The sequence below is a fragment of the Mauremys reevesii genome, linkage group 12, assembly GCF_016161935.1.
Source record: "Mauremys reevesii isolate NIE-2019 linkage group 12, ASM1616193v1, whole genome shotgun sequence".
In the NCBI taxonomy this organism is placed as follows: domain Eukaryota; kingdom Metazoa; phylum Chordata; order Testudines; family Geoemydidae; genus Mauremys; species Mauremys reevesii.
In genome coordinates, this window is record NC_052634.1 from 51,501,582 (window position 1) to 51,526,530 (window position 24,949).

At 54.2% G+C, this 24,949-nt stretch overlaps 3 non-coding genes across 3 annotated transcripts; 1 reads left to right on the forward strand and 2 right to left on the reverse strand.

Annotated features, from left to right (window-relative positions):
• Nucleotides 1-3,111: 3,111 nt before the first annotated feature.
• Nucleotides 3,112-3,193, reverse strand: TRNAS-AGA. Its single transcript has one exon. It is a non-coding gene; the product is annotated as a tRNA-Ser (tRNA).
• A 1,490-nt stretch (nucleotides 3,194-4,683) lies between these two features.
• On the forward strand, nucleotides 4,684-4,755 carry TRNAC-GCA. Its single transcript has one exon. It is a non-coding gene; the product is annotated as a tRNA-Cys (tRNA).
• A 5,770-nt stretch (nucleotides 4,756-10,525) lies between these two features.
• On the reverse strand, nucleotides 10,526-10,599 carry TRNAT-UGU. Its single transcript has one exon. It is a non-coding gene; the product is annotated as a tRNA-Thr (tRNA).
• Nucleotides 10,600-24,949: the final 14,350 nt, after the last annotated feature.

A 24,949-nucleotide genomic window follows, 5' to 3' on the forward strand; every position in this document is an offset into this window, starting at 1 on the left:
ACATTCCCCTTTGATCCAAGCCGAGGGACGTCTCAGCTCTGCACGATCCCCTTGGCAGCACCAAACAAGAGATGTTTTCCACTGCCCAGGAGACACCAGCCGGAGACTGATGTGCTGGAAATATGTTGGGAAAAGGGACTGTCTGAATTGCCAAGGCAGGGAATGAACAATCTACAGTAACATCATTAACCACAGACACACTCTAGCCATGCTCCAGCCAGAAGGGAAATGGGCAGGAATTCTTGCTGTTCAGCCATGGCCACACGTACAGAGCTGCACAGCAGTGAGTGTGCTGGGGAAGCTGGTGTGAGCAAACAATTGGAAATGACCCTTCAGTGAGAACAGAACCCGAGTGTAGAAAGACCCATGTGTTAAGTGGTTGTGGCTGAGGGCTTAGGGAGCTGGGCTATGACACCATAGGGGCTTTTCTGTGGAAGTTTGATTCTTGCCAGCTAGGGAAGGCTGGTGTGTGGTGTCTCCATGGCTGTACTTTCAGTGATGCAGATTTCTCTCTCCCATCGTTTTGTGGGCATCCTACTAGATTGCCAGCTGCCTTTCAACTGCAGTGTGGAGACTTTGTGTGTGTGGGGAGAGACAGTGAGTGTGTTGAGGTAGGTAGGAGCGGATCATTATTATCCCTACTTGAAAGAGGGAGGAGCTAAGGCTGAGAAAAGAGAATTGACTAGTCTCAGGTCACACAGCCAGCCCATGGCAGAGTTGGGAATAGGACCCAAGAGCCCTGATTTTCAAACTAACCATCACATCTTGAATTTCAGACATTGAATGACCTGAATAAAGTGCTTTCAGATGAGCTCCACACCAACAACAGTGCACAGTAATTATTCAGCAAGTATTTGAGGAGAACTGCAATGTTAGAGAGAATCATGAACTGCTCAGAGACCATTAATGCAGCAAAGCAGCAAAATTCATCAAACATAGAACTGGTTCTGACTTATTTCCTTGGTCTTAAAAGAGAACAAGGACCTGAGTCTCCTCCCTGTCAATAACCCCCTGCTCAGCCAATCAGGGTAGAGACTGAGGACGGGAGGCTGAGGGTTCTCACCAACGAGCCCAAAGGATGGCCCAGGTCACCGGTGGGGATCACTGCCTGAGCTCTCTTTCAGCCCCACAGTTTTGGGTGGTCCCCCCACTGTGGGTGCTGCCGCGCCCTCCCCCGCTCCACACACACCCACACACACACACACACACACACACACACCCACCTCGCTCCTGGTGTTGGGAGGGGAACAGGAAAACAGACAAAAGAAGCAAGAGACAAAGAGAAAGGAGGAAGGGATGGATAGAGGAAAAGGTGAAACAAAAAGGACAAACCCTAATGACCCCAGTGATTCTAAGGGACAAAATCCCAGGTGCGCAATAAAATTCTACCTCTTTAAGCTTGTGTTTTCCATGCCTAGAATTCAACGGTCACCAGATGGATCAGACTGAACAGGTTTCAAACCTCGGGGAGGCTCTTACCTTCTAAACAGGGACGGCTGTTTTCTAGTAAAATCACTAAAAGGGAAGGAGAAAACTCTAAAGAGGTTCCTCCTGGCGCTCACGTACCTGAACCCAAATACTCTCTCAGTCCTCAAAGAGAGACCTGGAGAAGGAGACTTGCTGAAGCAAAGCCACAGGGGTCTCTGAGGTTTCCCTGGCCCCTCGCCCCTGTCCTGCCTGGCTGATGTCAGCATCTCTCTGTGAGGTCACCCCCTTCCGCACCACCTTTGACCAATAGTCTGATGTCCTGCAAAATGCTTTGTGATGTCACTGCCACACCCCTCCCTTGCTGTGCTAATGTCCTGCCCCTGCCCAGACACTTTGTAGGTTTGAGCTACTCCCTGTGGATCACCCCAGTCAAGGAGTGTTCGTTCTAGGAAGCAAGCCGGTAGTTTTGGATCATCTGCACATTTTGTCAGCTCACTGTTTAGCAGATCGTTTATGAATATGTTGACTAGTCCTGGTCCCAGTACAGACACCACTAGTTACCTGTTTCCATCCTGAAAACTGACCATTTATTCCTACCCTTTGTTTCCTATCTTTTAACCAGTTATTGATCCACGTGAGGACCTTCTGGAGGTGAAAGTAAGCCGGTATGTTCCGGTATGGGGTACCGGCAAGAGCCGGTACGCTGTGCCAGCCTGGCCCGGCTTCCCCAGGCTGGTGATTTAAAGGGCCCAGGGCTTCCTGCTGCGGCTGGAGCCCCGGGCCCTTTAAATCACCTCCCGAGCCCGCCTGCCAGAGCCCTGGGGAACAAATCACTGCCATGGATGCTGCTCTCTCCTGCTCTGCCAACACAGAGCAGGGGTGGCAGAAGCTTCCTTACAGTGGCGGGGGGGGCACCGTTGTCCGAACTGTGGCACCCCCATGACACCCCTTCCCTAAGGACCCCCACTCACAGCACCTCTCCCCCCGAGGCCACACCCACAGACGCCTCTTCCCCAAGGCTGCACCCTCCCCTCCCATCATTTGTCCTAACAGCCAGTACAGAGTGGTGGGGCCATGGCCCTCTAAACCCCCTGTTCCAGCACCCCTGACACAGAGCTAAGCAGGCAGCAGTGTGTGTGTGTGTGACAGAGAGTGCTGTGCTGTGCTGAGCCAGGGAGAGAAGGGGGGCTGATGTCGGGGCTGCCCCGTGCCTCAGGACTGGTTGCTTCCAGCAGCTGTCTGAACTTAGAGACAGTGTGCGACACACTCACTCTTCCGCAATGCACACACTGTCTCTCCCCCACACACACACATGCTCTCTACCCGACCACGCACATTGCAGTTGAAAAGCAGCTGGCAATCTAGTAAGATGCCCATGGAACAATGGGATAGAAACCTCCATCATGTGGTGCTGTACCAGCCCGTGAGGCATTGCAAACCCTTCCCAAAGCACCCTGCAGCCAGTTGCACAGTGGGATAGCTACCCACAGTGCACTGCTCTCTGTGGCAATCCAAGAGATGCTAGCATGGATGTGCTCTGGTGACACAGGGGCATAGGGTGGACATGCAACAGCTGTTCAATTAAAACACTTTAACTTAAGCCACATTATTCTTTCATGTAGACATAACTGAAGAGTGAGACAAGACCCAGCTCCATTGAAACTAAAGAACCACAACTTCCTGCGTAGTTGGCAGGATTTGAACCTGCACAGGGAGACCCCAATGGATTTCTAGTCCAGCGCCTTAACCACTCGGCCACAACTACTTGCTTGATATGTGGCTTTCACTGCACTCTAGTTCTGTTCTCACTGAGTGATCAATTCCAGTTGTTTCCTCAGACCAGCTTCCACAACACACACACTGCTGTGCCCTTGTGTAAGTGTGTCCATGGCTGAACTGCAAGAATTCCTGCTCCTTTCCCTTCTGGCTGGAGCACGAGGAGAGTGTGTTTGTGGTTAATGATGTTGCTGTAGATTTTTGTCCATTTCCTGCCTCGATCATTCAGACAGTCCCTTTCCCGTCATATCCCCAGTACATCAGTGATTGTGATAGCAGGGGGCAGGTTTTCTCTGGGGCACTGAGCTTTGCCAGGGGGTTGATGGCTCCTTTCTTTCCTCACCCTGGAGTAAACTTGCTTTTTATTCCATCCTTGATGTTTCAAGGAATAACAACAGATGATCAAAGAAAGAGGTGGACAGGGTAGGTCTCAAGGGAGGGGCAGAGAGGTGTGGGCGATGGACAGGGGAGGGGGCAGATAGGTGTGGGCAGGGCAGGTCTCAGGGGAGGGGGCAGAGAGGGGTGGGTGATGGGCAGGGCGGGTCTCAGGAGGGGGCAGAGAGGTGGGGGCAGCAGGCAGACCTTGGGGTAGGGGTGGAGAGGCGCGAGGAGGCCTTGGGGAGGAGAGGAGCGCGACCAGCAGGCCTCAGCCAAAGAGCAGGGGTGGGAAGTGGCCAAATGGGAGTGAGGGTGGAGCACAGGGGGGGGCCTCGGAGGGAGGACAACGAGGGAAGGGGGTGGAGTGGGGGGACAGCACCACGGTCTGGGCAGGGGCCGCCCACAGGATTCAGGGGGCCTGGGGCAAAACAATTTCAGGGGCCCCTTCCATAAAAAAAGTTGCAATACTATAGAATCCTGTATTCTCCTGGGGGCCCTGCGGCAAACTGCCCCCCCCTGCCCACCCACCCTCTGGGCGGCCCTGCCCTCAGCCGCTCCTCGTAAGTCCCCTGCCCCCTAATCATTTTTGTTACCCTCCCCTAGACTCTCGCCAATTTGTGTCTGTAGTGTGTGTGTGTGTATGTGGGGAACTGGACGCAATGCTCCAGATGTGGCCTCACCAGTGCTGAATAGAGGGGAATAATCACTTCCCTCGATCTGCTGGCAACGCTCCTACTAATCCAGCCCAATATGACCAGTTACCCATATTGAATGCAGACACAGCAATATCTGATAAATTGGTTCCTGTCCATTCAGGAGGTTATTTCCCACCTATTCATAAATAATGAAGCTGCTCTAAGCGGAGGAGAGAGAGTTGTCCTGTCCGTGCAGTTAACCCATCTCCCCGAGAGGTGGTAGCTATGTCAGAGGGAGAAGCTATGTTGGTGGGTGTGCAAGCTGTGGTGTCTACATGTGTATATAAAGTTTAATCAAACCCCATTTTTTAAACCCCTGAGGTCTGGGAATAGAAAAGGAGATCTCTGAGGCAGAGCCCGTCCTTCAAAATCCTTAAGATCACTGACTTGCCTATGCAAATGTCATGGGAGTATAGCTCAGTGGTAGAGTGTTTGACTGCAGATCAAACGGTCCTTGGTTCAAATCCAAGTGCTCCCTTACAAACTTGTACCTTCAGTAAAAGTAATTCCATCTCCAGTGTGTTCAGGAGCTCTCCTAAATAGGGATCCCTAAAATGAATTAACACACTCAATGCTTTCCTGTGCAAATGCATAGAAACCTAGCAAACATATCCCCCAGCTGAAATCAGTTCCAATCCTCTAAATGTCTATTTTCATCAATTAAACAAAGGCACATGAAGTCACATTTGCAGGTCTTTGGTCTCTATGGGCTACAATGTGCAGAAGAACAAGAACCACATCCACGTGGGAGGCATGGACTAGTCTGTATTACATTTGGTAAGTAAGTTGCCATTGGGACTGAAAACTCTACTGGAGGTGGACAGGAGCCTGTTACAAAACTAAAATAACCAAGATTTACCAAACTCCCTGTTACACATTCAATCCTCTCTTTGTGCACACGGCATCAATTGGGGCTCTAATAAATGGCAGCCTTCCTTTAACACAGATCGTTGTTCCTTGTGACTTTCAGATGCATTCGAATGGCAGCTGTTCAGAGGTCATGTGCTGCTAGTTCATGAGCAGCAGCAGAGTCTCTGTATGTTTACCAACTGTAGAGCTGGGTGTGTCTGCATCCAAGTAACTGCAGAGTCAGGCTATGGCTACATTAGCACTTCAAAGCGCTGCCGCGGCAGCGCTCCCGCGGCAGCGCTTTGAAGCGCTAAGTGTAGTCAAAGCGCCAGCGCTGGGAGAAAGCTCTCCCAGCGCTGTCCGTACTCCACCTCCCTGTGGGGAATAACGGACAGTGCTGGGAGCCGCGCTCCCAGCGCTGGGGCTTTGACTACACTGGCGCTTTAGGCATCAATTTGCAGCGCTGCAGAGGGTGTTTTTTCACACCCTGCTGCAGCGCTGCAAATTTGCAAGTGTAGCCATACCCTCAGTGTAGTACAGACAGTTAATTGCACAGTCTCCCTTTCTGGTCTCATTGATCATTTGGGTAGAAACAGCAATGGTTTGGTGGGTTTTGGTTTTTTTCCCCTTTGTTTTCTCCTAAGGAATGTGTGATCTTGAGCATGTTAGTTTAAGTTCCCTGTGGGTCAGGAAAATTCCATCTCCTTGAAATAGCTGGGAAGTGACCTGTTTGTATAACCTGGAATAAAGGAGCTTTTAAAGAAGACATTGCTTTACAATTATGCTGGGATAAAAACAGTAAATTCCACGGCCAGACACCAGGCCAGGATCAATTGATGGGGCCAGGATCAATTAATTACAGGAGAAACAAACTCTTGGGAAGTAGCTGTAATTTGTCCCCAGACCTTTCCTTGTTCTCATATGCTATCAGGGATTCTCTTCTAGAGGGCAGACTCAGAGTTAGGGTCATCTGGGCATGTACCCTCACTCTGTATTCCCTGTTTTTCCAGAGTTTGAGTTTTACTGAACTCGATGTTCTGGAAGGTAAGAGATAGTCACAGTCAAAGTTAACTCTCTGTTAACAAAGGTTTTGTTAGTGACAAATAATGAGACTAATCCCTCACTGCGGTAATTCCACTGACTTCAGTGTATGCTTTCCCTATTTCTAGTTCCAAAAAAATAAGCAAATTAAAACAACCTTGAGACCTAAAATGCTGTGAGAAAGTGGAAATTTTAGTAGCTCAAATAATTCAGTTTCTTCTGTGTCTTGTGCATGTGTAAATGGCACAACATGTTAATTTATAAGCACATCTTTCTTAACTTCTTTAAATATTCTGTAGTACATTGACTAGATCAAGTGGGTTGTTCAATGCAGTGAGCTTTTCATGCATTGCCTAATACATATTTTTCATATTATGTAAATGAACACAACTCATTGAACACAAAATTGTGTATTTCATGCTGTGAACTGTGTCCGTAGCTCAGATTAATAGGTTTATTTTCTCTCTCTTTCTCTCTCTGTGAGGCACAACAAAATAATTTAGTGATGCTGAAAACATTCCCTTCTCCTCCAGAACTGCCTTGGAATCACCTTCCCTTTGTAGATTAATCTGCCCCTATGTATCTACAAGGAAAATATAGTTTCTATGAAAAAAACACATTTTTTAAATTAAAGGGACTGAGACAGAATGGGTTACTCAGACATAGGTTAGGGGTTTGTTATAGAAGTGGGTGGGTGAGATTCTGTGGCCTGCGTTGTGCAGGAGGTCAGACTAGATGATCATAATGGTCCCTTCTGACCTTAAAGTCTATGAGAATAGCCACGTGATGGCGACACAGCAGGAATGCAAAGCAACAGGTTCCTGGTTTGCACATTGATGGTGACAAGGGATTGAACTCGACTCCCCTCTTTTCACAGACACATTTGTTTTATTCTCTGAGGTCAAACATCAGTTTAAATGTTGTACTTAGTCCTCTGCCTTGTAGCTTCAACAGCCGCAGATCAAGATGAGTTACTGCAGCCTAGACCTTGTGTCCGTGTTTAGGTGGTTTTCACCTAAACGTTCAAGCAGCTCACAGCAATGTGCCGAGCTCCCAAGTCCCACTGACAGCTGAGCTCTTCCTGCCCACTGAGCCCAGCCCAGACAGTGGGTGGGGGGTGAGTTTGTACCCAAATAACTGACAGAGCCAAGCAAGGAGCAAAGAAATGTTTGCTTCGGTCACTAGGTCTGTGTTTCTATTGCTCGTTTGCTCTCTCCCCTTCCCTAATAAGGAGCAACGGTAAGAGAAGAAGAGGTTAAAACATGTGCTAGGTGGTGGCTGGGTTTGGATGACAAATTTAAAACCATCACAGCGCCCTCTAGTGTGACACTGACACCATCAGATTCTCACCTTTCACTCACACGTCATTAATAACAGTTTCCTGAACTACTTTGCTGTGATTATTTCAATGGCTCCTACACCGATACCTGCTGCCCCTTCTGGCTGGTTAATTGCGCTATTTGGAACCTGCTCCTAAAATTACACCCTTCCTGGGAGCAAGATTCAGAACTGCCCAAGGAAACCCCATTGGGTTCCAAGTGCAGCCCAGGCAGGGTGGCAAGGGGACAGCCCAGGGGTCTCAGAGCTTCTTCTTCTGCCTCACAGAGAGAAGGTTAAGGGGGGCCACTAGTTATGACTCCTGGGTTTTAGTCCTGGCTGTGGGAGGAAAGGGGTGTTTAGTGGATTAGAGTTGGGGGCTTAGGAATCAAAGAGGAAACATCTCCCTTTTCAGCTTCAATGCACATTGAACAAGAACATGGCTTCTCATCTCTTCGGTTTCAGAGGAGCAGCCGTGTTAGTCTGTATCCTCAAAAAGAACAGGAGTACGTGTGACACCTTAGAGACTAACACATTTCTCCGGATCTGTTGCCATCATATGGCCATTTCATTTCACTTCTTATTGTTAAAAGGTCTGGGTACTTCAGTGAGGCTAATCATCTAGTGGAACAAGCTCCGCACGGGATTTGGTTAATTCCCCATCACTGCCGTGTGTAAAAGAAGACTGCAGCTCTTGCTGCAAGACACCTGGTGTATGGGTGTCCCTGTTCCCCCTTCAGAACCTCTGGTACATGGTGTTTCCCTCCTCCCAGTTCAAGATCCCCATCATGTGGGTGATCCCATCCAGGATCTCTGGTGGGTGTCTCTGTCCCCCACCCCATGAACTAGCTCCCGTGTGTGGTTTCCCCTGCCTGCCCCCAGGCTCTGTGGGTGTCTCTGTTCCCCTTTTCAAGATCTGTGTTGCAGGGAGGCATCCCTCCCCCCAAGTCAGAATCCCCAGCGTGTGGGTGCTCCCATCCCCCCTCCAGGCTCTGCGGGGGGTGTCTGTATAAAAAGAGACTGTGTCTCACCCAGGCTATGCTGCAGGGGCTATTCACAGGTGCAATCCCACTACTGATCAGCACAGGAGTTTTGACCTGCTCCGTTCCCGATCTGGGCCAGTTCATCCCTCCTTAGGCAACCTGGGGACCCCAAGATCACCATATTGATGCCAAACTTAGTGCAGACACCCGATGGGCACAGCCCCCTGCAGCCCAGAACTCCTGAGCTCAAGCGATCCGCCGGCCTCAGCTTCCCCAGGCGCTGGGATCACAGGCTCAGCCACGGAGCCCGGCTGGTTACAGGGTCTCCCGCTTCCAATTTCAGGCTCAGCCTGGGAGCTCTGCGTTCTGAGCGGGTGGAAGTGGAGCCTGGCACTGAGCTGATGCACTGAGGGTTATTTGCACTGTGCGCTTCACATGGAGGTGAAAACACGGGGCACAGATTTTTGAGCACAACCCTCGTCCTGAGGAATGGGGGAGGGGCTGCATAAAGAGAGACCGGCTCTCCCTGGCGGGGCTACAGCGGCTCTTCACAGGGGCAGTCCCACTGCCAATTGGTACCAGAGTTTTGCCGGCCTCCTTTCCTGGGCTGGCTCCCCTCTCCCTAGGGGGAACTGGTGGCCCCAAACTTCCCAGAAACCAGCATAGCGAGGCCAACCTGAGCACAGACACCTGCTCAGCACCCCGGGGTGCAGCCCTGAACTCCGGCAATCAGCTACACTCAGCTGCCCACCCAACAAGCGTTACACGCAGGAGCCTTTGTGCCCCGTGTGTTCAGGTCCCTCCCAGCGCCAGCTTTAAACTCCGCTGCTCAGTTCTAAGCTTTGGCCACACGGGGGCAGCCTGGAGCTCAGCCAACGCCTCCCGTTGCTGGTTGCGTTTCCCGCTCCTCGTGGCAGGTTCACACCCCGCAGGCAGATCTCTGAACCGGAGCCGAACCGTTCCCCAAATCCAGCGCTTTAGCAGCAGCTTTGCTAGGAAAGCGCTGACGTCCCCAAGTAAAGTAAGAGCCAGAGCGCTGTGTCCAGGATCTTCTATTGGGCCCCTCACCGTGGTGTCTGTCAGGCGCAAGGAGGAACCAGGGAAATGTTTTCATGGCGTTTAAGGGCAGAAGGGGCCATTAGCTCAGCTAGTCTGACCCCCGAATAACACAGAATTACACCATGACACGTATTGATCCCACAGACCTTAGATAGATCAAAGCGTTTCAGCCCTCAGGAAGGAGGCTAAACTGGGTACCAGAGGCAGCGAACAAGGGGCCCCCAAGGCAATGGCAGGGAACTGACGAGGTGAAATATGCCCAGATGATCCCAGCAGGTGACCCACCCCCATGCTACAGAGGTGGGAGTCCCTGTTCCTCCTGCCCTTAAGAATCAACTGACCCAGGGTTTGAGAATAGTGACTTGGGTGTGTTAATGGCAGTGTAGACATAATGCTAGGCTATGTCCACACTGCAATGAAACACCCAGCGCTGTCCCATGCCAGTGCAGGCTCCCAGGCTAGGGCCATGGGGTGGTAAATTTGCAGCGTAGACATCTCGGCTCAGGCTCAATACCGGGCTCTGGGAGCCCTCAAGGTTGGGAGGGAGTTTAGCAAGCAAAAAAGGTAGAACGGCAGTGGAGTATTACCCTCGACTCAACGGCATTTCTCCATTGGTCTGTCTGCTTTGGGGCAGGGACAATAACACGTCCTGCTGCTTTCGTTATTTCAAAGGGCAGTTTAGGATTTTCATTCTCACACACGGTGCACAAAGCAGGACTCAACCCTCGGTGCAAACTGAATGAGCTACTCACAGTTTCTGCCAGCCACAATGAGCCATTCAGCCTGAGAGCCCAGACCTGCCCCTGTCCCAGAGGAAGCAGGATCATCTGTGACAGGCTGGAACACTGACCTATCAGCTCTTAACTTCCAAATTTTCAGTAAGTCTGTTATCAGTGCCTGTGAGAATAATTTAAACAACTACACTGGGCTGGACCAAAGAGCTCTGTGTTTCGTCCTCCCACAGTAGCCAATACCAGGCTGCTCAAGAGTTAGTCAATGAGGCACCACTGGGAATTGAACCCAGGATCTCCTGTTTACAAGACAGGTGCTTTAGCCAGCTAAGCCATGGTGCCTGCCTGTGGCAACAACACACTGTCTGCCCACACCTGACTCCCTGCCATCCCCACCGGGGCCTGACAAGCTTTGCTTGTGTTTGGATTCTGCAAAGCAGAGGAGCAGGTGAGGTTTTCCTTGCAAGCTGTGTGTGTGTGTGAATCTTTGGCCAGGTCTGCACTACAAGGTTACTTCAGCATCATTATATTGCTCAGATGTGTGAAAAACACACAACGCTCCCTCGGTCGGCAGCTTGTGGCTGGTGCACACTCTGCAATGCCACGTCTGGCGACAAAATTGCCCTGTTTTGGTGACAAAATAAAACCACCTCGACGAGAGGCCTAGTGCTTTTTGCAGCAAACTTAAAGTGACAAATGTCAGTGTAAATGCTGCTGGTCATTATATCACCATAACTGGCCTCCACCAGTATCCCACCACATCTGCCGTGAACTCGCCTGCCCTGCATTCTTGCTACAGAGGCTGGGCCCCTCCCCTTTCATAGCTCCAGAAAGTTCTGACAGCTGAGCCACTATCTATACCGGGATTAGCTTGATAGAACTGCATTGCCAGCCTAAGTAATGTAATTACACCAACCTAATTTTGTAGTGTAGACCTGTCCAAAGAATCACACACAAACCTTTCAGGTGTGACAAGGGAGGAGCCAGACTCGCTGCTGGCCCATTGAAGGGATCCACACTCCCAAGGACTAGCCCAGGAACCGTGTACAATGCAGACTTCTCCGAGATAGCACAGCGACAATGGACACTGCTTGACTCACATCGTAGCAAAGGAGCTTCCTAGCAAGTTGGAAGACACTATGAAAGGGGGGTAGAGACATCATGAATTGGCCTCTCTCCCCCACAACTCAGCAGCTGGAAACACACCTGGAGGACAAAGACTGAACTGAACTGATTCAGAAATCAGAAGAGAATAATAACAATAATACTTGCAAACCAAAGTCCCCAACCAGACTAGTATTGGTTTTTCAGCAGAAAATTTTCAGTTTGGGAAATTTTGTTTTCTCAGTCAGACCTTGCCAAGGGAAGCAGGGAGAAAATGTTTGAGTTGCCTCCTTCAGAGCAGCTTGGCCTAGACACTAGCTCTGGTTCACCGCTCTGGCCTTGCTCGGGTTGAGGGTATTTTAATAATTTGGGCAGGTCCCAGGGTGTTTGGGGGAGATGATGAGGATGTTCCCTTTTGAGATAAAAACTAAGAAATACAGCACTAGAGAATTTTTTTTAAGAAATCTGGGATTTAGACATTTTATTTAAAGCAAGGGAGTAGTGAGTTTCTGAGAAGGTTTTTGTTTGCAAGAAGCAACATTGTACAATCTGTCATTGTACCAAAGGGGGAGATGGTTGTCTACAAAGGAGGGGTAAAGACTAATTGCATCCTATGAGGATGGGATCCAAACCCATGTGTGTAGAGCACAATGGATTAGCAGTCTATCACCTTAACCACTTGGCCATCTCAGCTGAGTTGTTAGGAAAGAGACAGGAGGAGAAATCTCAGGCCAGCAGAGCTAGGGACAATAATGAGTTTGTAAATACTAAGTGGAAGCAGGGGCTGAATGAGCTCCCCCCTCGCATCTAGTGAGGAGCTGGGGGAAAGACTTCAGGAACAGACCGTGTTTGCACAGACACACCTACTCTGCCTAGCTATGCAGCATGATGGGGCCGCTTCCCCCAAATGACCAGTTTTGGCTGGTGGCGGGTTACAAATCACTTTAGGATTGAGTGGAATTAAATGTTATTATCCTTCCTGCATGAGTGAAGGGCAGCAGAACATACCTAGTCTGTCCTGATGGAAGGGTGGGTGGATGGGTGAGGAATAGCTTTTATTGGACTTCATAGAAGTGATTGAGAACGTCACCCTAAAACAGTGGTCCCCAAACATTTTACACTGTGCCCTCTTATCCCTGGCTGTGGCCCCTCAGAGGCCGCAGTCAAGAACCGAGGCTGGGAGTGGGGCTGTTGCTTGCTGGGGAGAGGGGTGCAGACAGGGGTAAGGGGGTGGAGGCCGAGCAGGGAATCAGAGCCCCAGGCTGAGGGTGGGGTTGGGGAAGAGCTGGGGCTGAGTGGGGCTGAGTGCTGCTCCCTCCATGGGGGCTGGCTCGGGCCCTGAGGTGCCCCCATGAATGTTCCTCTGTGTCCCCCTAGGAGTCATGCCCCACATTTTGGGGACCACTGAACCCTACTCACTAATCAGGGGCTAGTGATGCCAAAGCCCAGGGAAAGGGAGAACATGTGCGGGGCCCCCAGCACTGGAGCCATGTGCAGGGGCTGCAGGAGAGGGGCAATGGCTGGTGGCTCAGGGAGTTAAGGGCAAAGGGGGCACAGGAGGGGGCAGGAGTTAGGGGTGAAGGAGGTGCAAGGGTTGGGAGTGCAGGAGCTAGCGGTAAAGGGGGAGTGGGGATCGTCCAGGGGCAATGGGGAAGTGCCAAAGTACAAGCTTTGCTCAGGGCACCATTTTCCCTAATGCTGGTCTGAGCAAACAATTGGAACTGACCCTTCAGTGAGAACAGAACCATAGTGTAGAAAAGCCCTTTTGTTAAGTGGTGGCTGAGGGCTTAGGGAGATGGGTTAAAAAACAACAAGCATCTCTCTGTGGAGGTTTGATTCTTGCCTGCTGGGCAAGGCTGGTGTGTGGTGTCTCCATGGCTGCACTTTCAGTGTCTGATCACCCACGGTGTCACAGGGAGCCAAGTCTAGACATATTCAGAGGCTCTATGCCAGGGTTTCTCAAACTTCCTTTCACTGCAACCCCCTTCAGCTAAAAAAAAAAAAAAACACCTTACTATATGGCCCTGGAAAGAGGGACCAAGCCCCTCCACACCAGGCAGGGGCAGGGGGGAGCCAAAGCCTGAGCCCTGCCCTAGTTAAGGGAGTGCAAAACCAAAGCTTGAGGGATTCAGCCCTGGGTGGTGGGGCTCAGACTTTTGGCTTCAGCCTCAGGCACCAACAAGTCTAATGCCAGCCCTGGCAACCCCATTAAAACAGGGTTATGACCCACTTTGGGGTCCTGACCCACAGCTTGAGAACCACTGCTCTATGCTGAGGGGAGAGAGTTTTCCTGTGGGTGTAGTTAATCCACTTCCCCAAGAAGTGGCAGCTATGTCAGTGGGAGAAGCTATATCGGTGGGTGTGCAAGCTGTGGTGGTTGCCACATTTAAGAAGTTTAATCAAACCCCATTTTTAAAACCACCTGTGGTCTGGGAATGGCAACGGAGCTCAATGAAGCAGGGTCTGTCCTTCAAAGTCCTGGAGATCACAATTCTATGCTCCTGTTGTCATGGGGGTATAGCTTAGTGGTAGAGTGCTTAACTGCAGCTCAAGTGGTCCTTCGTTCAAACTCCTGTGTTCTCTTATAACCTTCTTTCTTTTTTTTAAAAAAAGGAAAACATTTATTTTTCCATTCTCCATTCTGTTCAGGAGCTCCACTATACGGGGGTGCTTGATATGAATGTAAACACTCAACATTTCGCTGTCCAAATGCATAAAAACCTAGCGAAGCTGTCCATCAGCTGAAATCAGTTCCAATCCTCTAAGTGTCTAGTTTATGTTTTCATCAATTAAACAAAGGTATCATACGAATGTACATTTGCAGATCCCTCTTCTCCATGAGCTGTGTTGTGCAGAAGAACAAGAGCCACATCCAGCTGCAGTTCAGGAATCTGATGACCAAAGAGCCAATAAATGTTCTGAGGGCTGGAGAAAATTGCCTTCTAGTGAGCTATTGAACGAGCTCAACCTGTTTAGCTTATCAAAAGAAGATTGAAAGGTGACTTCATTGAAGTGTTGAAGTGCCTTAATGGACAGAAGAGATTGGGTATGAAAGGGCTCTTTAATCGAGCAGAGAAAGGCATAACAAGACCCAATCGCTGGAAGGTGAAAAGAGACAAATTCATATTACAAATAAGACACAAATATTCAACAGCGAGGATGATTCACCACAGGAACAAGCTACCAAGGAAAGTGATGGATTTGCCATCTCCTGATGTCATTTAATGAAGACTAGATGCCTTTCTGGAATGTGTTTGCCCCCAAAGTAGCTCTTGTGTCATACAGGAGGCCTGTGATATGCAGGGGGTCGGATTAGATGCTCTAATGGTCTCTTCTGGCCATAAAGTCGACCAATTTCTGAAAAACTGAGTGTAGCATCGGGAGTAGCATCTGATGTTTTCCTGTCTAGCCGGCTTGCTTCCTAGAACGAACGCTCCTTGAGTGGGGTGATCCACAGGGAGTAGCTCAAACCTCCCAAGTGCCTGGCCAGGGGCAGGACATTAGCCCAGCAAGGGAGGGGTGTGGCAGTGAAATCACAAAGGCCTTTTGCAGGACCTCAGACTATTGGTCCAAGGTGGTGGGGAGGTGGTGACCTCACAGAGAGATGCTGACATCAGCCAGGCAGGACAGGGGCGAGGGGCCAGGGAAACCTCAGGGACCCCTGTGGCTTTGCTTCAGCAAGTCTCCTTCTCCAGGTCTCTCTTTGAGGACTGAGGGAGTATTCGGGTTCACGTATGTGAGCGCCAGGAGGAAGCTCTTTCGAGTTTTCTCCTTCCCTTTTAGTGATTTTACTAGAAAACAACCATCCCTGTTTAGAAGGTAAGAGCCTCCTCGAGGTTTGAAACCTGTTCAGTCTGATCCATCTGGTGACAGTTGAATTCTAGGCATGGAAAACACGAGCTTAAGGAGGCAGAATTTTATTCCGTACCTGGGATTTTGTCCCTTAAAATCACTGGGGACATTAGGGTTTGTTCTTTTTGTTTCACCTTTTCCTCCATCCATCCCTCCCTCCTTTCTCTTCGTCTCTTGCTTCTTTTGTTCTTTCTCCTGTTCCCCTCCCAAAACCAGGAGCAGTGTCGGGGTGTTTTTGGGGCGGGGGCAGAGAGGGGGATGGGCGGCACTGGGGGAGGGGGAGCTCGGGGGGTGTTGGGGCAGGGGCAGAAGAGGGGGATGGGCAGCACTGGGGGAGCTCGGGGTGTTTGGGGCGGGGCAGAGGGGATGGGCGGCACTGGGGAGGGGGCCTGGGGGTGTTTGGGCTGGGGCAGAAGAGGGGATGGGCGGCACTGGGGAGGGGAGCTGGGTGGGGTGTTTGGGGACGGGGAGAGAGGGGAAAGGGAGGTCAGGGGATGTTGGGGCGGGGGCAGAAGAGGGGATGGGAGGCACTTGGGGAAAGGGAGCCTGGGGTGTTGGGGCGGGGCAGAAGAGGGGATGGGCGGCACTGGGGAGGGAGAGCCTGGGGGTGTTGGGGCGGGGCAGAGAGGAGATGGGCGGCACTGGGGAAGGGGAGCTGGGGGTGTTTGGGGGAAGAGGAGGGGTATGGGCGGCACTGGGGGTGGTGGAGCTCGGGGGTTGGGGCGGGGCAGAGAGGGGAGGGGCGGCACTGGGGAGGGGATCTCGGGGTGTTAGGGACGGGGCAGAGACGGGGATGGGTGGCACTGGGGAGGGGAGCTGGGGGTTGGGGGCGGGGCAGAGAGGAGATGGGCGGCACTGGGGTGGGGAGCCTGGGGGTTGGGGCGGGGCAGAGAGGGGAGGGGCGGCAGTGGGGAGGGGAGCCTGGGGGTTGGGGCGGGGCAGAGAGGGGAGGGGCGGCAGTGGGGAGGGGAGCTGGGGGTGGGGCGGGGCAGAGAGGGGAGGGGCGGCAGTGGGGAGGGGCGCTGGGGGTTGGGCTGCTCAGGAGCCGCCTCGCGAACGCTTCAAGGCCACGTGACGCCCTCTCGGAAACTCCGCCTCCCGAGACAGCCAATAGGAAGAGGAGGCAGAGCCCTGACCAATGGGAGCGCGAGAAGAAACCTTCCCCCGCCCAGTTCCAGTGTGAGGTTGGGGGCTGCAGTGACCAGAGCCCCAGCAGGGTGCATCGGGGGCTGCAGTGACCAGAGCCCCAGCAGGGTGCATCGGGGGCTGCAGTGACCAGAGCCCCAGCAGGGTGCATCGGGGCTGCAGTGACCAGAGCCCCAGCAGGGTGCATCGGGGGCTTCAGTGACCAGAGCCCCAGCAGGGTGCAGCGGGGGCTGCAGTGACTAGACCCCAGCAGTGTGCATCGGGGGTCTGCACTGACCAGACCCCAGCAGGGTGCATCGGGGCTGCACTGACCAGACCCCAGCAGGGGCTGCCGGCCGTGGGGTTCCTGCAGCCTGGTGCCAGTCACAGAGAGACCCGCAATAGCCTGACCCCACCCCTGTCCGAGCTCCCGCCCTGCCCCCAGCCCACTGCCTCTTGAGCAGCCCCTGCGGTGTCACCACTACCCCCGGCTGTGTCCCCGCAGCTTCCCAGCCCCCAGCTCCTCCGGTGGCCCCACACTTCCTCACTGCAGCCTGCCCCATTCCCCGAGTCCCAGCTTCACCCCCCGACATCTCTCCAACCCACCTCCCCCCATCGCAGCCCCTGCCCCCCAGTGCCCCAGCCCTGCTCCCCGGGGGGCTTGAGAGGCCCCCACCCCCCGGCCGCTCCACTCCCCACAATGGGCAGCTGCTGGCGCTGAGGAAGGGGGGTCTGGGCCAGGCCAGGTGCTGGGCCGATCCTGGTGAAAGAGAGATGAGCCGGCAAGGCCGAGAGGCCCCTCCCTTGTCTGGGGGGGGGGGACAGGGGCTCCCACAATTTGGCCAGTGTCACCCTCCCCCATCCAGAGGAGACATCCGCTCCCAGCAGGCCGTGCTCCATCTCCACCCCGCAGGGGGGAGCCCCCAGTCCAGCAGTGCCCCCCACCCCGCCCCCATCAGCAGCCAAGCCGGGAACCTGCCCCTTCTCCTGCGAGGGCTGCAGGACTCCTGCCCCGCAGCACCAGCCTCCCCATGTCCCCGGGGTGGGGTGGGAAGGGGATTCCTTCTTCCCATTGCCCAGATCCCACCCCCACCCCGGGCTGCCCAGACGGGAGCCAGGGGCTGCAGCAGTTGGCTGCTTCCCCAGGGCTCCCAAGGAGCCGCCAGGAGAAGGGACGAGATTCTCCACGGCGCTGCAGCCGTTCACACTGGGACCCGTCTCACACGGGGGAAACTGAGGCACCAGGGAGGGTGAGATGGGCTGCACCAGCTCAGATTGGGAGTCTGTGGGAGAGCCAGGAATAGAACCCAGGAGTCCTGGCTCCATGGGCAGCTTGGGACTCCTCCACTTGGGGAGGCTGGGCGGGCCCGGACTGTGGCCCTGCCCCAAGGCCTGCTGCCACTCAGCCTCCTCCTGCCAAAGCCCCGCCCACACTCCCCCTACAGCCCCGCCCACCCTCCCCCTTCCGCCCCGCCCACACGCCCCTTCAGCCCCGCCCACACGCCCCCTGAGGACCCCTTTGTTCCACTCCCCGGACCCCCCCTGCCCACCTCTCCCGTCTCTTCCCCCGAGGCCCTGCCACTTGTGCCTCTTCGCCCCCACCCCAAGGGCCCCCCCGCCTGCCTCTCTGCCGTTTGCACCCCCGGCCTCTCCCCCCACGGCCCCATGTGGCCGGATGGAGCTTGGGAAAGGGCGGAGTGAGGATGGGGCCTTGCGGGGGAGAGGACGAGTGGGAGCAGGGCCTCTGGGTGGAGCACAGGCCAGGTGCCTCCCCTGGGCCCTTATACCCACCGCCCCTGCCTGGCTCCCGGCCTCCCCGGCTCTAACCACTAGACCCAGCGGCACTGGGACAATTTGTATAGTGGGAGGTGCTGAGAGCCAGTGAACAAACCTGTAAACCCTGCACAGGATGGAAACCACTTCAAGCCGGGGGGGGGGGGGGCACCACGACTCGCCCCCACTCCCTTCCCAGAGCTAGCGGTGGGACCCGGATACCCTGGCTCCCAACCCCCACTCTAACCACTAGCCTGCACTGCCCTCCCACAGCTGGGGAGAAGAACCAGGAGTCCTGACTCCCAGCCCGGCCGTGGGTGGAGCAGGACGTACTGGCCATGGGCTCAGCTGGGCATCGCTTACCATCAGGCTGGATGGTATCCCAGTGCTGACCTCCAGCCCCACAGCTCTGCTGGTGCCCCTCACTCCCGACCCGCAGCCCCTTGGTTCCCCCCAGCACTGACGGTGCCCCTCACTCCCGACCCGCAGCCCCCTGGTCTCCCTCCTGCTCTGCTGCTGCCCCTCACTCCCGACCCGCAGCCCCTCCTATCCCAATCCTGATCTCCAGATCCACAGCTCTGCTGGTGCCCCTCACTCCCAACTTGCAGCGACTGGGCTTCCCGCAGAGCTCCCCAGTCACTGTGCTGCCGGTGCCCCTCACTCCTGACCCACAGACCCCTGGGCTTCCTTCAGCTCTACCGGTGCCCCTCACTCCCGACCCGCAGCCCCCTGGGTTCCCCCCAGCTCTAGTGGTGCCCCTCACTCCTGACCCGCAGCCCCTGCTATCCCAGTCCTGACCTCCAGACTCACAGTTCTGCTGCTGCCCCTCACTCCCGACCCGCAGCCCCTCCTATCCCAATCCTGATCTCCAGACCCACAGCTCTGCTGATGCCCCTCACTCCCGACCTGCAGCGACTGGGCTTCCCGCGGAGCTCCCCAGTCACTGTGCTGCCGGTGCCCTCACTCCCGACCCGCAGCCCTCCTATCCCAAGCCTGATCTCCACCCCCCCCGCTCTGCTGGTGCCCCTCACACCCGACCCGCAGCCCCCTGGATTCCTCGCTGAGCTCCCCAGTTACTGCGCTGCTGGTGCCCCTCACTCCCGACCCGCAGCCCCTTAGGCTTACACCAGCTCTGCTGGTGCCCCTCACTCCCGACCCGCAGCCCCCTGGATTTCCCGCTGAGCTCCCCAGTTACTGCGCTGCCGGTGCCCCTCACTCCCGACCCGCAGCCCCTACTATCCCAGTCCTGACCTCCAGCCTCACAGCTCTGCTGGTGCCCCTCACTCCCGACCCGCAGCCCCCTCGATTCCTCGCTGAGCTCCCCAGTTACTGCGCTGCTGGTGCCCCTCACTCCCGACCCGCAGCCCCTGCTATCCCAGTCCTGACCTCCAGACTCTCAGCTCTGCTGGTGCCCCTCACTCCCGACCCGCATGGGTCACCCCTGGAGCAGGTTAAAGCTGCAGGGTGACAGTGGGGTTGCTGCCCCTGTGAACAGCTGCTGTAGCACTGCCTGGGCAGGACAGGGAGACCCAGTTATACCCCTCCCCCGCCCCAGCCTGTATCGGGGGATGGGAGCGCTCACACCCTGGGGCCCCTGAGTTGGGACGGAGGGAGGCCCCCGTGCACCAGGGATGCTGTAAGGGCGAACAGGGGCACCCACCCATGCACCCGAGATCTTCTAGGCGGGGAGAGTGGCACCCACACACTCAGGATCTTGTAGGGGGGGACAAGGGCATCCACACTCCGGGATCCTCTGCAGAGGGACGGACACCCACACACCCAGGATTCTGTATGGGGGGCAGAGGTACCCGGACACCTGGGCGGGGGAAGGGGGGCACCGAAACATCCGGGATCTTACCTGGGAGGACAGCGGCGCCTGCAGCTCGACATGAGACGGGGGCAGGGGAAGCAGGAGCATTTCCCAGTTCCAGGCTGTCCCTGTCTGGCCAATGCACAGAGCTCACAAGCAGAGTTTAAAGCTCGAGCTGCTAGACAGCAAAACAAGCCGGGCTCCCTGGCTGGTGCCTGTGATCCCAGCATCTGGGGAGGCTGAGGCTGGCGGATCGCTTGAGCTTAGGAGTTCTGGGCTGCAGCGGGCTGTGCCGATCGGGTGTCCACACTAAGTTCAGCATCAATATGGTGATCCTGGGGAAGCTTGGGCTCCCCAGGTTGCCTAAGGAGGGGTGAACCGGCCCAGGTTGGAAACGGAGCAGGTCAAAACTCCCCTGCTGATGAGTAGTGGGGTCGCACCTGTGAATAGCCCCTGCAGCATAGCCTGGGCAAGACAGTGAGACACGGTCTCTTTTTATACAGACACCCCCCGCAGAGCCTGGAGGGGGGGATGGGAGCACCCACACGCTGGGGATTCTGACTTGGGGTGAGGGACGCCCCCCTGCAACACGGATCTTGAAAAGGGGAACAGAGACACCCACAGATCCTGGATGGGGGCAGGCAGGGGAAACCACACATGGGAGCTAGTTCATGGGGTGGGGGACAGAGACACCCACCAGAGATCCTGGATGGCAGCACCCACATGATGGGGATCTTGAACTGGGAGGAGGGAAGCACCATGTACCAGAGATTCTGAAGGGGGAACAGGGACACCCACACACCAGGTGTCTTGCAGCAAGAGCTGCGGTCTTCATTTACACAGGGCAGTGATGGGGATTTAACCAATTCCTGCGCAGAACTTGTTCCACTAGATAATTAGCCTCACGGCTAAAAATGGTAATTTCCAGTTGGCGTTTTGTGACATTGACTGCAAACCAAGGGGGTCGTGTTCAACCTTTGTCTGATGAATTAAAGAACCCTTTAAAATCAGATATTCCCCCCTCTGGGAATTTTTAAAACTGTGTATTTAAAATCAGTGAGTAAATCCCCTCTTAACCTCCAGTCAATGAAATCAATTGAGTTTCTTCAATCTCTCGCTGTAGACAGAAGAGGGCAATGCACATTTTCCTTGTTTTTAAAGGCAAATTTGTGATCTTTCCAAGGGGATCTTCTGCTTCAGCTGTCAGTTTGGGGAAGGATTTGGCTTCCTGGGCTATAATCTGCCCGCTGGGTTATAATCTGTGGTCTGAAGGGTCAAATTTAGATGAGGCGGTTAGTGCTGCCCCCGTGTGGCCGGAGATGGGAGCTCACAAGCAGAGTTGAAAGCTGGAGCTGGAACGGACCTAGCTGGACACGTGGGGCACGAAGCCTCTCGTGTGGGACCCTCGCTGTGCAGCAGGAGGCGGAGGGAAGCTGATTGTCAGGGCTCAGGGCAGCTCCCTGCCAGTCTGAGCCGGTGTCTGTGCTAAGCTCGGCATCAAGCAGGTGATTCTGGGCAGTTCGGGGTCCCCGGGCTCCCACAGGAGGGTGAAGCAGGTCACCCCTGGAGCAGGTTAAAGCTGCAGGGTGACAGTGGGGTTGCTGCCCCTGTGAACAGCTGCTGTAGCACCGCCTGGGCAGGACAGGGAGAGCCAGTTATCCCCCCCCCCAGCCTGTATCGGGGGATGGGAGCACTCACACCCTGGGGACCCACCCACCAGAGATCTACTAGGGGGGAGAGTGGCACCCACACACCCAGGATGTTGTAGGGGGGGACAAGGGCATCCACACTCCGGGATCCTCTGCAGAGGGACGGACACCCACACATCCAGGATTCTGTATGGGGGGCAGAGGTACCCGGACACCTGGGCTCCTGGATGGGGGATGGGGGGCACCGAAACATCCGGGGTCTTACATGAGAGGACATAGGAGCCTGCACCCTGACATGAGACGGGGGCGGGGGAACCAGGAGCATTTCCCAGTTCCAGGCTGTCCCCGTCTGGCCAAGGCACAGAGCTCACAAGCAGAGTTTAAAGCTCCAGCTGCCAGGCAGCAAAATAAGCCGGGCTCCCTGGCTGGTGCCTTTGATCCCAGCTCCTGGGGAGGCTGAGGCTGGCAGATCGCTTGAGCTCAGGAGTTCTGGGCTGCAGGGGGCTGTGCCGATCGGGTGTCTGCATTACGTTCAGCATCAATAGGGTGATCCCAGGGAAACTCAGGGTCTCCAGGTTGCCTAAGGAGGGGTGAACCGGCCCAGGTCGGAAACAGAGCAGGTCAAAACTCCTGTGCCGATCAGTAGTGGGGTTGTGCCTGTGAGTAGCCCCTGCAGCGTAGCCTGGGCAAGACAGTGAGACACGGTCTCTTTTAAGACCCCCCCCCCCCGCAGAGCCTGGAGGGGGGATGGGAGCACCCACATGCTGGGGATTCTGACTTGGGGGGAGGGACGCCCCCCTGCACACGGATCTTGAAAGGCGGAACAGTGACACCCACAGAGCCTGGATGGGAGCAGGGGAACCACACATGGGAGCTAGTTCATGGGGTGGGGGACACACCCATATGCTCCGTTGCACCATTCTTAATGAGAAGAACGGGGGCATCCACACAACACGGATCCTTAACGGGCGGGGGGACACCCACACACTCCACTATTAACCAGGAGGGACAGGGGCACCAGACACCCCCAGTAGCATGGAGAACCCCCACATCCACCGGATCCCTCATGGGGGGTAAGACAGAGGGGATTGTAATGGGGCCGAGCGCACCCACGCACCAGGGATTGTTAAGGGTTGAAGGGACAGGGACAGGGACACCCACACACACTGAGATCACATCATTGGAGGAACGCAAACCCTCCACAGAAGGACCTGGCCTGTTCCATGATGGCAGCCCAGCCTGGGTGAGTCAAAGTCTCTTTTTATACAGGCACGTCCCAGAGATCCTGACTAGGAGGAGAGAGACACCCACCCCCCAGAGATCCTTAATGGTCTAGGGTGCACCCACACACCAGGGATTCTTATGGGTGGGAGGAATGGAGACAGCCAGACACACTGAGATCACTTCCTCCCAGGAGCCTGGGCCAGACAGGGAGCAGGGCCGTCCTTAGGATTTATGGTGCCCTAGGCGAGATTATGAAACTGGTGCCCCTGTGCCTGATCTGCTCTTAGCAACACAAATATAAGCTTACACTATTGGAAAACTTGCCACATTCACGTTATTAAAACCAGTTTAACTTAATGAAGCAAACTGTAATGCTGATGCACTAGCACTAAAGAAGTAGCACTATAGAAAAAATTCTGATTTGACAGAATGATGCAAATAATATAATTTTTTTAATTTGTCTAATTTTTATTGGAAATTTATATGAAGAGGTATTGAAACAAAAATTTGTTTTTAATTAAAAGCAATCTTTCTGGCTTTTTTGGCTGCAAAATCAGTTTAATAAGCTGGGTTTCCAAACAGTGGGAAAATATAACCCTAGTTTTACTGCTAGGTAAAGCACAAAGTGACCAAAATGAAGTCAGCACAGAATCATCTCATCTAGATTAAGGTCGCACAGAAATGTTACAGAAGTCCTATTGTGCCTTATTTTGTTTGGAAAGACATTAGCAATAGCAGCACATTCACATGATAAAATACATGATAAATCACTGCCTCTAAAGTTCCATCAAAAACTGACATTTTCACAGCTCTAGCATGAGCTGCTGTACAGATTCTTCACAAGGAAGTGTCCCTGGCCTTTTTAACTCATATTAACTATGAATTTACTTCATGACAGTTGGAGAAAACATTGTGAAAATGTAAAACATTGGCTGCCCAACTTCTGGGCTGGCAAAAGCTATACTGACTCACAGGAAAAAAAAAAGCAGGAGAATCTTAGTACAACATATGGTCAGTCTATACCAGGGGTCGGCAACCTTTCAGAAGTGGTGTGCCGAGTTCACTGTAATTTAAGGTTTCTAGTGCCAGTAATACACGTTAACGTTTGTAGACGGTCTCTCTCTATGTGTATATTATATAAATAAACTATTATTATCTGGGGTCCTGGCCACCGGTCCTGCTCAGCCCGCTGCCAGCTGAGTAAATGAAACCCCAGACCGGCAGCGGACTGAGCGGGACTGGTGGCTGGACCCCTAGACAAGGATCCCAGGCCCTGCTCAGCCTGCTGCTGGTCTGGGGTTCTGACCACCAACTCCTGCCAGCCAGGATCCCGGCTGCCAACCCCCCTCAGCCCGCTACCAGCCTGGGATTCTGCTCACCCAGGCTGGCAGGAGGCAGAGTGGGGCCGGGGGCTGGGCTCCTGACTGGCAAGGGGCCGGCAGCCGGAACCCCGGAGTAGCAGTAGGCTGAGTGCTGCCGGCACCCCAGACTGGCAGCAGACTGAGCCACTCAACCCTCCACCGGCCCTGCTCAGCCCGCCACCAGCCCGCTGCCGGCTGAGTGAATGGAACCCCAGGCTGACAGCAGGTTGAGTGGTTCAGCCGGCCTGCTCAGCCCGCTGCCAGTCTGGGGTTCCTTGGGGGTCCCCAGGCCAGCAGCAGGTGCTGAGTGGGGCCGACGGCCGGTATCTCAGCTGGCAATAGGGCAGCAGCCGGAACCCCAGAGCAGTGATGGGCTGAGCCGCTCAGCCTGCCGCTGCGTACCATCAAAAATCAGCTCACCTGCCACCTTTGGCACGTGTGCCATAGGTTACCGACGCCTGCTTTATACTCTAGTAAGGAGATGAGCATATTACAGTTGTTGGAGGGCTCTTATCAGGAGTAACAGGCTATAGGAAAGTCAGTCGACATTTTTTGTTTCTCTGATGAAAACTGGCCTACTCCCTGCCTCAAACCAAACCTGTCACTAATAATTGTCAACAACTTAATTTTCTGTTTTTGGCTAAGATATTGATTTTTTTTTAAAAAAAATATTGAAATTGGATTCAGGATTATTAGCGAGAATTTTTGGCAAACAAAGTTGTTAAATGACAATCTAAATGGCAACACAGTACTGCTTTCATGCTTGGCTCACCTTGCAGCCTGCTGGTCCAACA